Source organism: Spermophilus citellus, assembly GCF_964194105.1.
Source record: "Spermophilus citellus genome assembly, chromosome: 11".
NCBI classification, from domain to species: Eukaryota; Metazoa; Chordata; class Mammalia; order Rodentia; family Sciuridae; genus Spermophilus; species Spermophilus citellus.
Window position 1 is genome coordinate 75,015,946 of NC_138192.1, and position 12,803 is coordinate 75,028,748.

General features: G+C 39.5%; 1 protein-coding gene across 2 annotated transcripts in view; it reads right to left on the reverse strand.

Annotated features, from left to right (window-relative positions):
• METTL8 (methyltransferase 8, tRNA N3-cytidine) overlaps window positions 1-12,803 on the reverse strand; it is an 87,059-nt gene that overhangs the window by 39,370 nt on the left and 34,886 nt on the right. The window lies entirely within an intron of this gene.

A 12,803-nucleotide genomic window follows, 5' to 3' on the forward strand; every position in this document is an offset into this window, starting at 1 on the left:
GTCAAATGCTTTTTCTGCATCTATCGAGATGATCATATGGTTCTTATTTTTAAGTCTATTGATGTGGTGAATAACATTTATTGATTTCCGTATATTGAACCAGCCTTGCAGCCCAGGGATGAATCCTACTTGATCATGGTGTATAATTTTTTTGATATGTTTTTGAATCCGATTCTCCAGAATTTTATTGAGGATTTTTGCATCTAGGTTCATTAGAGATATTGGTCTGTAGTTTTCTTTCTTTGAAGTGTCTTTGTCTGGTTTAGGTATCAGGGTGATGTTGGCCTCGTAGAATGTATTTGGAAGTTCTCCCTCTTTTTCTATTTCCTGAAATAGCTTGACAAGTATTGGTGTTAGTTCCTCTTTAAAGGTTTTGTAAAACTCTGCTGTATACCCATCCGGTCCTGGGCTTTTCTTAGTTGGTAGTCTTTTGATGGTTTCTTCTATTTCCTGTATTGTTATTGGTCTGTTTAGGTTGTCTATATCCTCCTGACTCAATCTGGGCAGATCATATGACTTAAGAAATTTATCTATGCCTTCACTATCTTCTATTTCATTGGAGTATAAGGATTCAAAATAATTTCTGATTATCTTCTGTATTTCTGAAGTGTCTGTTGTGATATTGCCTTTTTCATCCCGTATGCTAGTAATTTGAGTTCTCTCTCTTCTTCTCTTCGTTAGCATGGCTAAGGGTCTGTCGATTTTATTTATTTTTTCAAAGAACCAACTTTTAGTTTTGTCAATTTTTTCAATTGTTTCTTTTGTTTCAATTTCATTAATTTCAGCTCTGATTTTAATTATTTCTTGCCTTCTACTTCTTTTGCTGTTGTTTTGCTCTTCTTTTTCTAGGATTTTGAGATGAAGTATGAGATCATTTATTTGTTGGTTTTTTCTTTTTTTAAGGAATGAACTCCAAGCAATGAATTTTCCTCTTAGAACTGCTTTCAATGTGTCCCATAGATTCTGATATGTTGTGTCTGTGTTTTCATTTATCTCTAAGAATTTTTTAATTTCCTCCTTGATATCTTCTAAAACCCATTGATCATTCAGTAACCTATTGTTCATTCTCCAAGTGATGCATGATTTTTCCTTCCTTCTTTTATCGTTGATTTTCAGTTTCATTCCATTATGATCAGATAAGATGCATGGTATTATCTCTACTCCTTTATATTGTCTAAGAGTTGCCCTGTGACATAATATATGATCTATTTTTGAGAAGGATCCATGTGCTGCTGATAAAAAAGTGTAACTGCTTGATGCTGGGTGGTATATTCTATATATGTCAATTAAGTCTAGGTTATTAATTGTGTTATTGAGTTCTATAGTTTCCTTATTTAACTTTTGTTTGGAAGATCTGTCCAGTGGTGAGAGAGGTGTGTTGAAGTCTCCCATGATTATTGTATGGTGGTCTATTAGACTCTTGAACTTGAGAAGAGTTTGCTTGATGAACATAGCTGCACCATTGTTTGGGGCATATATATTTATGATTGTTATGTCTTGTTGGTATATGGTTCCCTTGAGCAGTATGTAGTGTCCTTCTTTATCCCTTTTGATTAACTTTGGCTTGAAATCTATTTTATTAGATATGAGTATGGACACTCCTGCTTGTTTCTGCAGTCCATATGAGTGATATGATTTTTCCCAACCTTTCACCTTCAGTCTATGTATATCTTTTCCTATCAAATGCGTCTCCTGTAGGCAGCATATTGTTGGGTCTTGTTTTGTGATCCATTCAACTAGCCTGTGTCTCTTAATTGGTGAGTTTAAGCCATTAACATTTAGGGTTATTATTGAGATATGGTTTGTTCTTCCAGCCATATTTGTTTATTAATGTTACTAAACCTGATTTGTTTTCCCCTTTGATTACTTTCCCCCCTTTACTGTCCTACCTCCCACTGTTGGTTTTCATTGTTATTTTCCATTTCCTCTTCCTGTAATGTTTTGCCAAGGATTTTTTGAAGAGATGGTTTTGTAGCTGCAAATTCTTTTAACTTTTGTTTATCATGGAAGGTTTTAATTTCATCTTCCATCCTGAAGCTTAATTTCGCCGGATACACGATTCTTGGTTGGAACCCATTTTCTTTCAGTGTTTGAAATATGTTATTCTAGGATCTTCTAGCTTTCAGAGTCTGTGTTGAGAGATCAGCTGTTATCCTGATTGGTTTACCCCTAAATGTAATCTGCTTCCTTTCTCTTATAGCTTTTAAAATTCTCTCCTTATTCTGTATGTTGGGCATCTTCATTATAATGTGTCTAGGTGTGGATCTCTTATGATTTTGCACATTCAGCGTCCTGTAGGCTTCTAGGATTTGGGATTCTGTCTCATTCTTCAAGTCTGGGAAGTTTTCTCATATTATTTCATTGAATAGATTGTTTATTCCTTTGGTTTGGAGCTCTGTGCCTTCCTGTATCCCAAAGACTCTTAAGTTTGGTCTTTTAATGTTATCCCATATTTCTTGGATGTTCTGCTCATGGTTTCTTAGCAGTCTTGCTGAGCTGTCTATGTTCTTTTCAAGTTGAAATACTTTGTCTTCATTGTCTGATGTTCTATCTTCTAAGTGATCTACTCTGCTGATAGTATTCTCAATTGAGTTTTTAAGTTGGTTTATTGCTTCCTGCATTTCTAGGATTTCTATTTGTTTGTTTTTTATTACCTCTATCTCCCTGTGTAATTGATCTTTTGCTTCCTGGATTTGTTTATGTAGCTCCTTGTCAAAGTGATCTTTCATTGTCTGATTTTGCTGTCTAATGTCTTCCTTGAGACTCCAGATCATCTGAAGCATGTATATCCTGAACTCTTTCTCTGACATTCCATCTGTTGCAGCTATTACCTCTTCTAAAGTTGAGTTGACCTGCATTGCTTGTGGTCCTTTCTTTCCTTGTCTTTTCATACTGCTCGCGTTTCTTTTTGCTTGGTGAAACTGTTGTGTTTTTGAAATTTTCCCCCTATTTATTTATATTGCTCTTGTATAGTTGGAAAATCTCTCTTGCAGGGCGGGTAGTGGCTGTGCTCCTCCTCTAATTAGGGTGATCTGTCTACCACGCTGGTCGGTCGCAGGTCTGCCCACCCTGCGGGCGCGGGTGGCAGCTCTGCTCTGCCCCCACTCCAATTGTGGTGACGTAACTACCACGCCCTTGGGTCGTTGGTCCTGATCCGGATGTGGGTGGCGGCTCTGCTCGGCCCCTACTCCAATTGGTGTGACATGTCTACCACGCTGGCAGGCCTCTAGGCCTGTTCTGCCGGTGAGTCGCAGGTCTGCCTACCTTGCGGACTCGGGCGGCAGTTCTGCTCAGCCCCCACTCCAAATGGGGCTACCTGACTGCCTCTCCAACGGGTCGCTGGACCTTTTCCGGACACGGGCGGCGGCTCTGCTCCACCCCCACTCCAACCAGTGTGACGTGACTGCCTCGGTGCTACGTGTCCACCACGCTGGCAGGCTACCGGGCCTGTCCTGCCAGTGGGTCGCAGGTCTGCCTACCTTGCAGGCTCAGACGGCGGTTCTACACAGCCCCTACTCCAAATGGGGTGACTTGGCTACCGCGCCTTCGGGTCGCTGGTCCTGTTCCAGGCGTAGGTGGCTACTCTCTTCGGCCCCAGCTGCAGTTGGGGTGTCGTGATACCACGCCGGCGGGTCACTTGGCCTGTTCTGGGCGCAGGCGGCAGCTCCCCTCTGCCCCTCTGGCCCCCACTGCACCCAGCAGAACCCAGACCAAGAAGCAGTTACCGCGGGGTCCCCGTCCCTGGGCCAAAGCCACTCCAGGAGCCAGAATCCGGCCTCTCTTAGCCCGGCGCATGCTCCGCTAGGAGCAGGCTCCAAGGAGCGATCTCCACGGGTTCCCCAGCCCTAGGCCAAAGCAGCTCTGGGACCCAGAGCCCGGCCGTTCCAAGCTCTCCGAGCTCGGTGCACGCTCTGCTGGGAGCAGGCTCAAAGACACAGTCCCCGCGTGTTCCCCAGCCCTGGGCCAAAACTGTTCCGGGGGTCAGAACCCAGCCGCTTCGAGCTCGATGCACGCTCCACTAGGAGCTGGCTTCAATATGCAGTCTCCGCGGGTTCCCCAGCCCTGGGCCAAAGCAGCTGCGGGAACCAGAACCCGGCTGCTCAGAGCTCGGTGCACGCTTTGCTAGGAGCGAGCCCCAAGGAGTATTCCCCACAGGTTCTCTAGCCCTGAGCCTGAGCGATCTGTCTGCGAGACGCAGGCAAATGCCAGCCTGAAATCACCTGTTTCATAGCTGAATGAGCTGAGATCAGTAGAAAACAGGGATGATTCCATCAGCTCTCCAAGATGGCGGCCGCTGTCCTCCTCCGTGGTCCGACCGGTGTCGAGAACCGAACTGGACCGCTTCTCTCCTCCATCTCAAAGCCAGAACTCAGCACTAAGCACGGCCATTGTGCCGCTGGCAGGAGCCCCCAGAATCCGCATTGCTGCACACCTGCTCCGGCACCTCGCCGCTTCCCAGCGCGCGCCGCAGACTCCAGCCGTGGGGCGATCCGCCGATCAGGCAATGTGACCGCGTCCGAGCCCCCGCAGCCGAACCTCGCGCGATGGAAATCCCTCTACTAGATTCTGGAGCACCTCAATTTCGCTGGAATTTCCCAACAAGACAGCCTTCAGCTGTTTCACCTCGTCTTTCTCCCGCACAGTGACGCGGCGCACGGGGGTGATGCACTCCCTTCGCCACCATCTTCAATCCCCTGTTGAGCATTTTTTCATGTGTTTATTTACCATCTGTGTAACTTCTTTGGTGAACTGTTAAAATCTTTTTTTTTTCATTTTTATTGGGTTGTTTTGTTATTACTGAATTATTTTTAGGGGGGGAGTACTAAGAGCTTTGTACAAGCTGGGCTATTGATCTGCCACTGAGCTATATCCCAGATCCTTATTATTGACTTATGAGAGTTTTGGGGTTTTTTTTGGCACCAGGAATTGAATCCAAGGGCTCTTAACCACTGAGCATCATCCCCAGCCCTTTTTTGTATTTTTTTAGAGACAAGGTCTCACTGAGTTGCTTAGGGTCTTGCTAAGTTGCTGAGGCTGGCTTTGAGCTTGCAATCCTCCTCTCAGCCTCCCGAACCACTGGGATTACAGGTGTGCGCCATTGTGCCCAAAGATTTTTGAGAGCTTTTTAAAATATACTCTGACTGAATCTTTTATCAGCAATGAAAAGGAAAAAAATGTTGATACATGCTACAACATGAATAAACCTCAAAATAATTATTCTGAGTAAAAGAGGCTAGGCAAAAAGAGAACATATTATATGATTCCCTTTATAAAGACTATTAGAAAAATGCAAAATAATACACAAGGCACTATATTCCATAACGCACTATATGTTCCTCTCCCTCCTTTCTTCTGTCTTTTCTTTTGTTTTATAGGTAAATTTCCCTCAACATTCTACTTTTTTTTTCTTTCTTTTTTTTTTTTTTTTTTTGGTATTGGGAATTGAACTCAGGAGCATTCAACCACTGAGCCACATCCCCAGCCTTATTTTGTATTTTATTTAGAGACAGGGTCTCACTGAGTTGCTTAGTGCCTCGCTAAGTTGCTGAAGCTGGCTTTGAACTCATGATCCTCCTGCCTCAGCCTCTTGAGCCTCTGGGACTACAGGCGTGCACCATGGCACCTGGCTTGACATTCTACTTTTTCCAGGTAACTTTTTATTTGTCCCTGTAAGCTCTATTTCAAAGGCTGGGCATTATGTATTTTATCCATGTTTTTGTAGCCTAATGGGGCATGGGGGTTACTGATGGACTTAGCTGAGTAATAGGTAGCCTTTATGAGAGTCTGAATCTGCATTTTACCTTGTTTTGCCAAATGATTCTTTATTGGAATATTTTTCTTTGTAATTCTTCACTAGCTGGACATTCTACTGCACCACTGTCAATGCCACTTATAAAGTCATGAAGGCAGCAGCATTCAATACTGCAGCCCAAGACCGGGCAGTCTCTAGAACCTCTTTAATGGTTTCAGGGAGCTCTCTGGCTAAAAATTAATGACATATCTAGCAGGCAATACTATCAAACTCGTTAGAAGTGATATTTCCATTGTGCTTAATGTTTTTCTGTTTTTTTTTTTTTTTTTCCCCTTTGTGTTTCTGAGTGGTTTGTGGAGGGTTTTGATGATCAGGGCAGAGGCAGAGGATACCACCTTAATCTGGGTTGGCCTGTCCCCTTAATGGCAGTTTTACTGTAGTCCTTAGATACTTCAAGTCACCAGATGCCTTGGTGATATCTTTTTTTTTTTAAACAAGGGGTTTGAGCTGGAGAACCAGGGCAGATGAGGCACCAGCTTCCCACAGGTGCACCTAGGTATTCCACTTTAATCTCTGGGATTAAACTTGAAAGGCCCAGCAAATGCAGCTAAGGTCAATTGTGCCTGGATGCATGATAACTGCAGAAAGTTGCACCTTGGCCTTCTGAGAGTCAAAAAGCTGAGTCTGCTTTTTCTTTTTCACATCTTCCTTTTTTTCCTTCTTTTTTCTAAGGATCCTGTGCTAAGCTTCATTTACCTAGTTAGGATGTGTCCTATTCCTAAATAACTTTGTCTTGGGCTTCAGAAAGTTCTCTCAATTCAACATGGAGCCCCAGAAAATAAGGAATGCTCTAGTTTTCCCTGCTTTGCTGAGACTTCAAATTCTGTGATGATAGGTGAGAGTATTTATTTCCAAGAGTTCATTTTCAACTTTTGCCACAGCTGCCCAATGAGTTTTAGGAAGGAGTCTCATAGTTTACCTGCTGACCTTCTTTCTCTAGTTACTACTTCTGATGGATGCAGATGGGGTTAGGAACCACATAAGAATCTATAATTTCTTTCCTTGGTGACTAGTTTTCCATGTGTATGGTCTTTTTCAGGGGGTTGCTGTTGGCATTGTTTTGCTTGCTTTTACTAATTCTTTTCATTTTGTTGGAGGAGGAATATTCTGCTTTTCAGTTCATCCCATCTTCTTTACCTGGAAGGCTCTGGCTTATTTTTTAAATAGATCAGAGCAGTGATTATTTTTTAGTCTTTTCTTACATACTCCACACATCCTAGCCCAGGACTGGGCACCTATCAATATTCAGAAAATGCTGGAGATAAAGGATATCACTACATGTTCCATAATAGCTAACTTTAAGTATCCTGAAAAACAGTGCTAATTAATTTTCCTAAATACTTTCATCATATCACTCATCTAGTTTCAAAACATTAAACCCAACTCCCAACTGAGCAGGTCTATTTGCATGCTTTACAATATACCTCATGTATTTATTCTCAAATCCAGATGTTCATGCAACCACTTGAACAGCAACAACAAAAAAAATGATTTACTCTTTTAAGTATGCCTCATTCTTCAAGGCTCAGGTTAAATCCTACCTGCTCTTTCATTTCCATCTTAGGAATCTCCTATTTTGAATTCCTAGGGTCTTTGCTGTCTTTATCATTTATTATGATCCTGCATATTGCTCTATGTTGTTTATTTATTCATAAGTATATATCTCAGTTCTTCATCTAATAATAATATGAATTATGACTTTCAGTAAGCACTTACTACTATGACAAGCTTTACATGTATTATCTCCTTTATACTCACACCAGGAAGGAACTTGCTCGTTCATATAGACGGACGGGGATAGATGCAGGATTAAAATTCAGGTATTTTGGATTTAAAGTCCATGTTTAGCCACTGTATTCATTTTCAGTCTAATTGTAAACTTCCAGTAGACAGGAGCTAGATCTTATATTTCTTTATATAGACTCATTTACTCAAACATATTTATTGTGTGCTAATATTATCGAGAATATAGCTAAGAAATAAATGCAAGCTAAGCTCTTCTCTATATAATCATACAGTCAAATAATTAAGAAAAAACATAAATAAAGAACACATTAGAAAATAGTAATCATAATAAGATAGCTAATTATTATATAGTATGTTGCTTATTTACAATGTAAAGATACTTTATGTTAAATGTGATCATTTTAAACCTAATAACATGCTATGATGTAGATACCACTATTATTATCCCATCTTAGAAAAAGAAAACTAAGTCACAGAGGGATTAAGTATCTTCCCAGAATTAGGTTAACTTTGGGAATGTAATTAATACCACAGAATTGTTCATTTTATGTTATGTGAATTTCACTTCACTGAATTATAAAAAAAGAAAAAAGAGAGAGAGAAAGATTAAGTAGCTTCCAAAGGCTGGGTAACCATTAAGTCTGTACTGTCAACATTTGTACTCTACTGCCTCTCAAAATAAATGTGATGATGGAGGAAGTCAAAGAAAATATTTACGATGTATGAAATAGGGCAAGAGCAGTCAGGTGATCATACAATGATTATATAAGGAAAATTATGTAATATTAAAGAATTCTTAGAATCTGAACCTTATTGAGATCAGAAAAACATCCTATTATTTAAATGGCTTATACAACAGAAATAATGTTGCAACATCCAGGTCTTACCTTGGGTCTACAGAGAACGGCTTAGCTCAGTGTTTTTTAAACTAAAGGTTATAACCTTTCCATGAGTCATGAAATCAACTTAGTCTACCCAATCCTTAAAAAGAGAATGAAATGGAAACACAGTAGAATAGAACAAATGGGAACCCAGGTACACATCTCACATGGTAAAAACTGTACAGGCAACTTCTATTCCTATTTTATGAATGTGTAATGAAGTATGTCTCTAAGTACTGGTTCATGAAGTAAGCTGTATTTTTTTTTAACTATGGATCATCCCACAGGCTTAGCTACTTTAGTCATAAGATAAACACAAATGCTTGTTGCTTCCTTACAAATTTCAGGGATCTCTTGAAAAGTTCCCACACAATTAAACTAGGAATAATGTGGAATGGGGAATGATTTTCCCAAGTAACAGTGTAAGTTGCTTAATAAAGATAGACCTTTGGGTCATGTCTCAAAAGCATTTTGAATATCATTTCTGGTCAGTATTTCCCCAGTAATGATTTACATACAGTAAGTGTAATTAAAAGAGTAAAGATAGAATGTAAAATAAATAGTCCAGCTGTTTCTAGATGCTGTGGAAAAAAAGCTTGACAATGGCTCAAAACCTTAAACATAGAATTACCATGTGACCCCCACAATTCTAGACCTAGGTATACACCTCCTCTAATTGAAAGCAGGGATCCAAACTTGTATACATGTGTTGATAGTACTATTCACAAGATCCAAAAGGTGGAAAATGCATAAATGTTCTTTAAAAGTTGAATGAATAAGATAATTGTGGTATATATAAATAATGAAACATTGTTTGGCCTTAAAAAAAATAAAGAATATGCTACAAGGTAGAGGAAGCTCCAACATATTATGCAATGTGAAAAAAGCCAGACAGAAAAGGTCACATATTGTATGATTCCATTATACAGAATAGTCAAATCTACAAAGATAGAACATAGATTAGTGGTTGCCAAAAGCTGGGAGTAGGGGGGTGGGAATAAGTGCTTTATGGATAAGGGGTTTCACTTTGGAATTACGGGAATGTTTGGGAACTAGATAGAGGCGCTGGCTGTATAAAGTTGTGAATGTAACTAACACCATGGAATTCTTCACTCTAAAATGGTTAATTTTATGTTATGTGAATTTCACTTCACCAAATTATTTAAAATCAAGACTATAGGCTGACATAAATAGTGATACAAATATCTAAAATCTGGAAGACAAATTTTTCTCAGAATATTAGAAGCTGAATAAAATGGAATATATTTTTGTTAAGAAAAAGTTTTAAAAGGATCATAGAAAGAGTAATTCATCCATACAAAGTAGAGGCTAGAGGAAAAAATGAACTATAGATAATTCAGAGCAACATCTGTAAGAGAAAATTGACATGTACTTTCACAGAAACATTCTGTAAAAAGTCAAATTCAGCAAGAGTGGAAATATTATTCTTAAATATGAAGAAAAAAAATAAGGAAGAAAATGAAAACTTTTAGACAGAACTTTGGACTTGAAGGAAGGAGAAAACAAACAAACATATATAACAAATCTTCATGCAAAAAAAATATAGGAGGTGGAAATAAGGATGTGTGGGGAGATGAAGTGAAGCTGCTACTTCCTTTTCTCTTGAAGGAAATAATTTTTACTGTTGTTATTATAATATATATCTATTGGAGGAGGGGGTTACTAGTGGTATCCCAGTGCAGGCTGGATAACCCCTTGGAGAGAAAGCTATGGAGAAGGATGGCTGTCTGGACTAGTTTGAGGTTTTCAAACTGTGAGAGCAGAGCTCTGAAGGTCTTCCAGGCTGGTAGAGTAATGGAATGTGGGAAAGGAAAAAAGTGGAACTGCTTATGTCCCAGGCCTCCATGTGCTTCATTCAGAACAGGTTGATTTTTACCTTTTAAATATTGAGACGTCATATAAAAACTTCACTAGAAAAAAGTTCTCCTGCTAAAGAAAAGTCTGAGCCAGGCACAGTGGTGCATCCCAGTTACTCAGGCTGAAATAGGAGGATCACAAGTTTGAGGCCAATCTGGGCCACTTGGTAAAACCATGTATCGAAATAAAAATAAAAAGAGGTGAGGATGTAGCTCAGTGAGTGGCCCTAGGTTCAATCCCAGCACTAAAAAGGAAAGGAAGGAAGGAAGAAAGGCAGAGAGAAAAAATCTGAAAGTCATTGGACTGGATCAAGGATTCTTAAACCTGGCTTCTCAACAATTACCAAAAGCTTTTCAAATTAAAAATCCCTAGGCCACATCTCTAGGCCTAATGCAAAGGTACTCTCCCAGGGATTCTTGTGCAGTCATCCCAAAGCTAACCCTCGGTGTTTGAGAAGCACTGGACTAATGAACCCTTGCTTTCCCAAGAGATGATGACAAGCAGGTAAGCAAAAACTTCAGCCAAAAGAGCTGGAGGTAGCAGCAGATAGGAAAATAGACAACTAAATCACTAGGGTTTAAAGAAGGAGAAAAAACAAAAACAAAAACAAAACCAACCTTGTAAATGAGGATCTTGGCTAGGACTAGAAGTTCCTCTGGAGATCTCTTTGCCTGGAAAAGGGCCTATTTTCTCTCACAACCTACAGTAATTGTCCATACTGGTAATGGTGATCAAAATGATTTAATTTACTCTTTTTAATTTCAAAAAAGTAAATTATATATGCGAGCCACATATATAATTTAAATTTCTAGTAGCCATGTTAAAAAAGTAAAGAGGTAAAATGGATTTTAATAATATATTTTATTTAACTCAATGTATCCAAAATTTCATTCATTTCAACATGAAATTTGATATAAAAATTGAATAATTTACCTTTTTTTAATACTAAATTTTCAGAATCTTTCAGCCCACCTTAACTCAGACAAACTACATTTTAGAGTGCTCTATAACCCATACGTGGTTAGTGGCTACCATACTGCACACTATACGACTAATTAATAAAAGATCAGTAAACTTCCTTTTTAATCTGATATTCTGTTGGAATAAAAACATTAAAAAAGTCCCCAAATCACTTTCCCAGTCTTATAGACCTGCCCCAGAGGTAGACTGATAACAAGTTTTGTCTGGAGCTATCACATCCCACTTTGCATTTCCAGGCCAGATACTTTTTCTCCCTCTTCCCAGCAGCATTCTCTGTATTCTGGACATTTTTTTTTACCAGATTATCCTTTTCTCATAGCCTATTTGAATGTTTACATCTAAATTCATCATCTTTTTTTCCAAAATAAAAAATCAGTTAACTTCTTGATTTTCTTAGCAGTGACCTAAGTTCAAAACTTCAAATTCTTCCTTTTCCTTTATTTTGTACAAGTACCAAGTTCTATTTATTCTTCCTTCACGAGCTCTCTCACTAGCTCTCTCCTGCTTCAAGTTATCCCTGCTGATATGTCCAGCATATTGTTACCAAATATGTATATAATCATTTCTCCTTGGTGGCTCTATAGCATCTTGTACTTCAGCTATGAATTTAGGACCATGCATAATCTTGCTCCCATCCTAATATCTGGCCTATATCATTCCAATCTTATCTTTCAATAGTCTCCTAGATGTGCTTTTTCTTTTTTTAAGCCAAACTGCCCTGTTTATTGTCTCCTAAAAATGCCTTGTACTTCCTCATCTCTGTTTTATGACTTTCTTCTCATTCAGAATGCCCTTAATCCAGCTCTACCTATCCAAATCATTAGTCAACAAATATTTCTGTGTCAGGCTTTGTGCCAGGAACAGGAGGCAGAATAAATAATCCTAATTTTAGTTCTGCTCACTCTAAGAAGCCTTCCTGACTATGCCCATACACAAGTTGTTTTACATTACTTATTTGTTCTTCATAAGGCTTATGTCCTCTATAACACTCACTGGGCCCTTATAATTTACTGTTTGGTATTGTTGATTATCAGCTTTTCCTATACATACCTATTTACCTATCTTCCCAAATAGTGTTGGATTCTCTGAAAGCAGGGACTTCCCCTGATGCTTAGGAAGCAGCAGGTGCTGTATATACAATTTGCTGATTGACAACAATTTGTAAAGATGAAGGGCCTGTGAGGTGAGAGGAGGACCCTGCCTACGTAAGAGCCTCCCACCCAGTCTCTACCCAGTAATACACTGGCAAGTCAGGATCAGAGGCAAGGAGGGAGGGCTGGTTTAAAGCACTAGGGAAGTTCCACTTTGCTAGGAGCCACAAGCAAATAATATGATGCATGGCACTTTCAGTTGTAAGGTGAGGCCAGCTAGCCATTGAGATGATATGATTATGTTAAGATTTACAGTCATATGGAAATTGGACTCCTGCTGTTCACCTTGGCCTGCTACGGACTCATGTTACGGGACTCCTGGAGAGTTCCCATTGGTTGGGGAAGGATAATAGG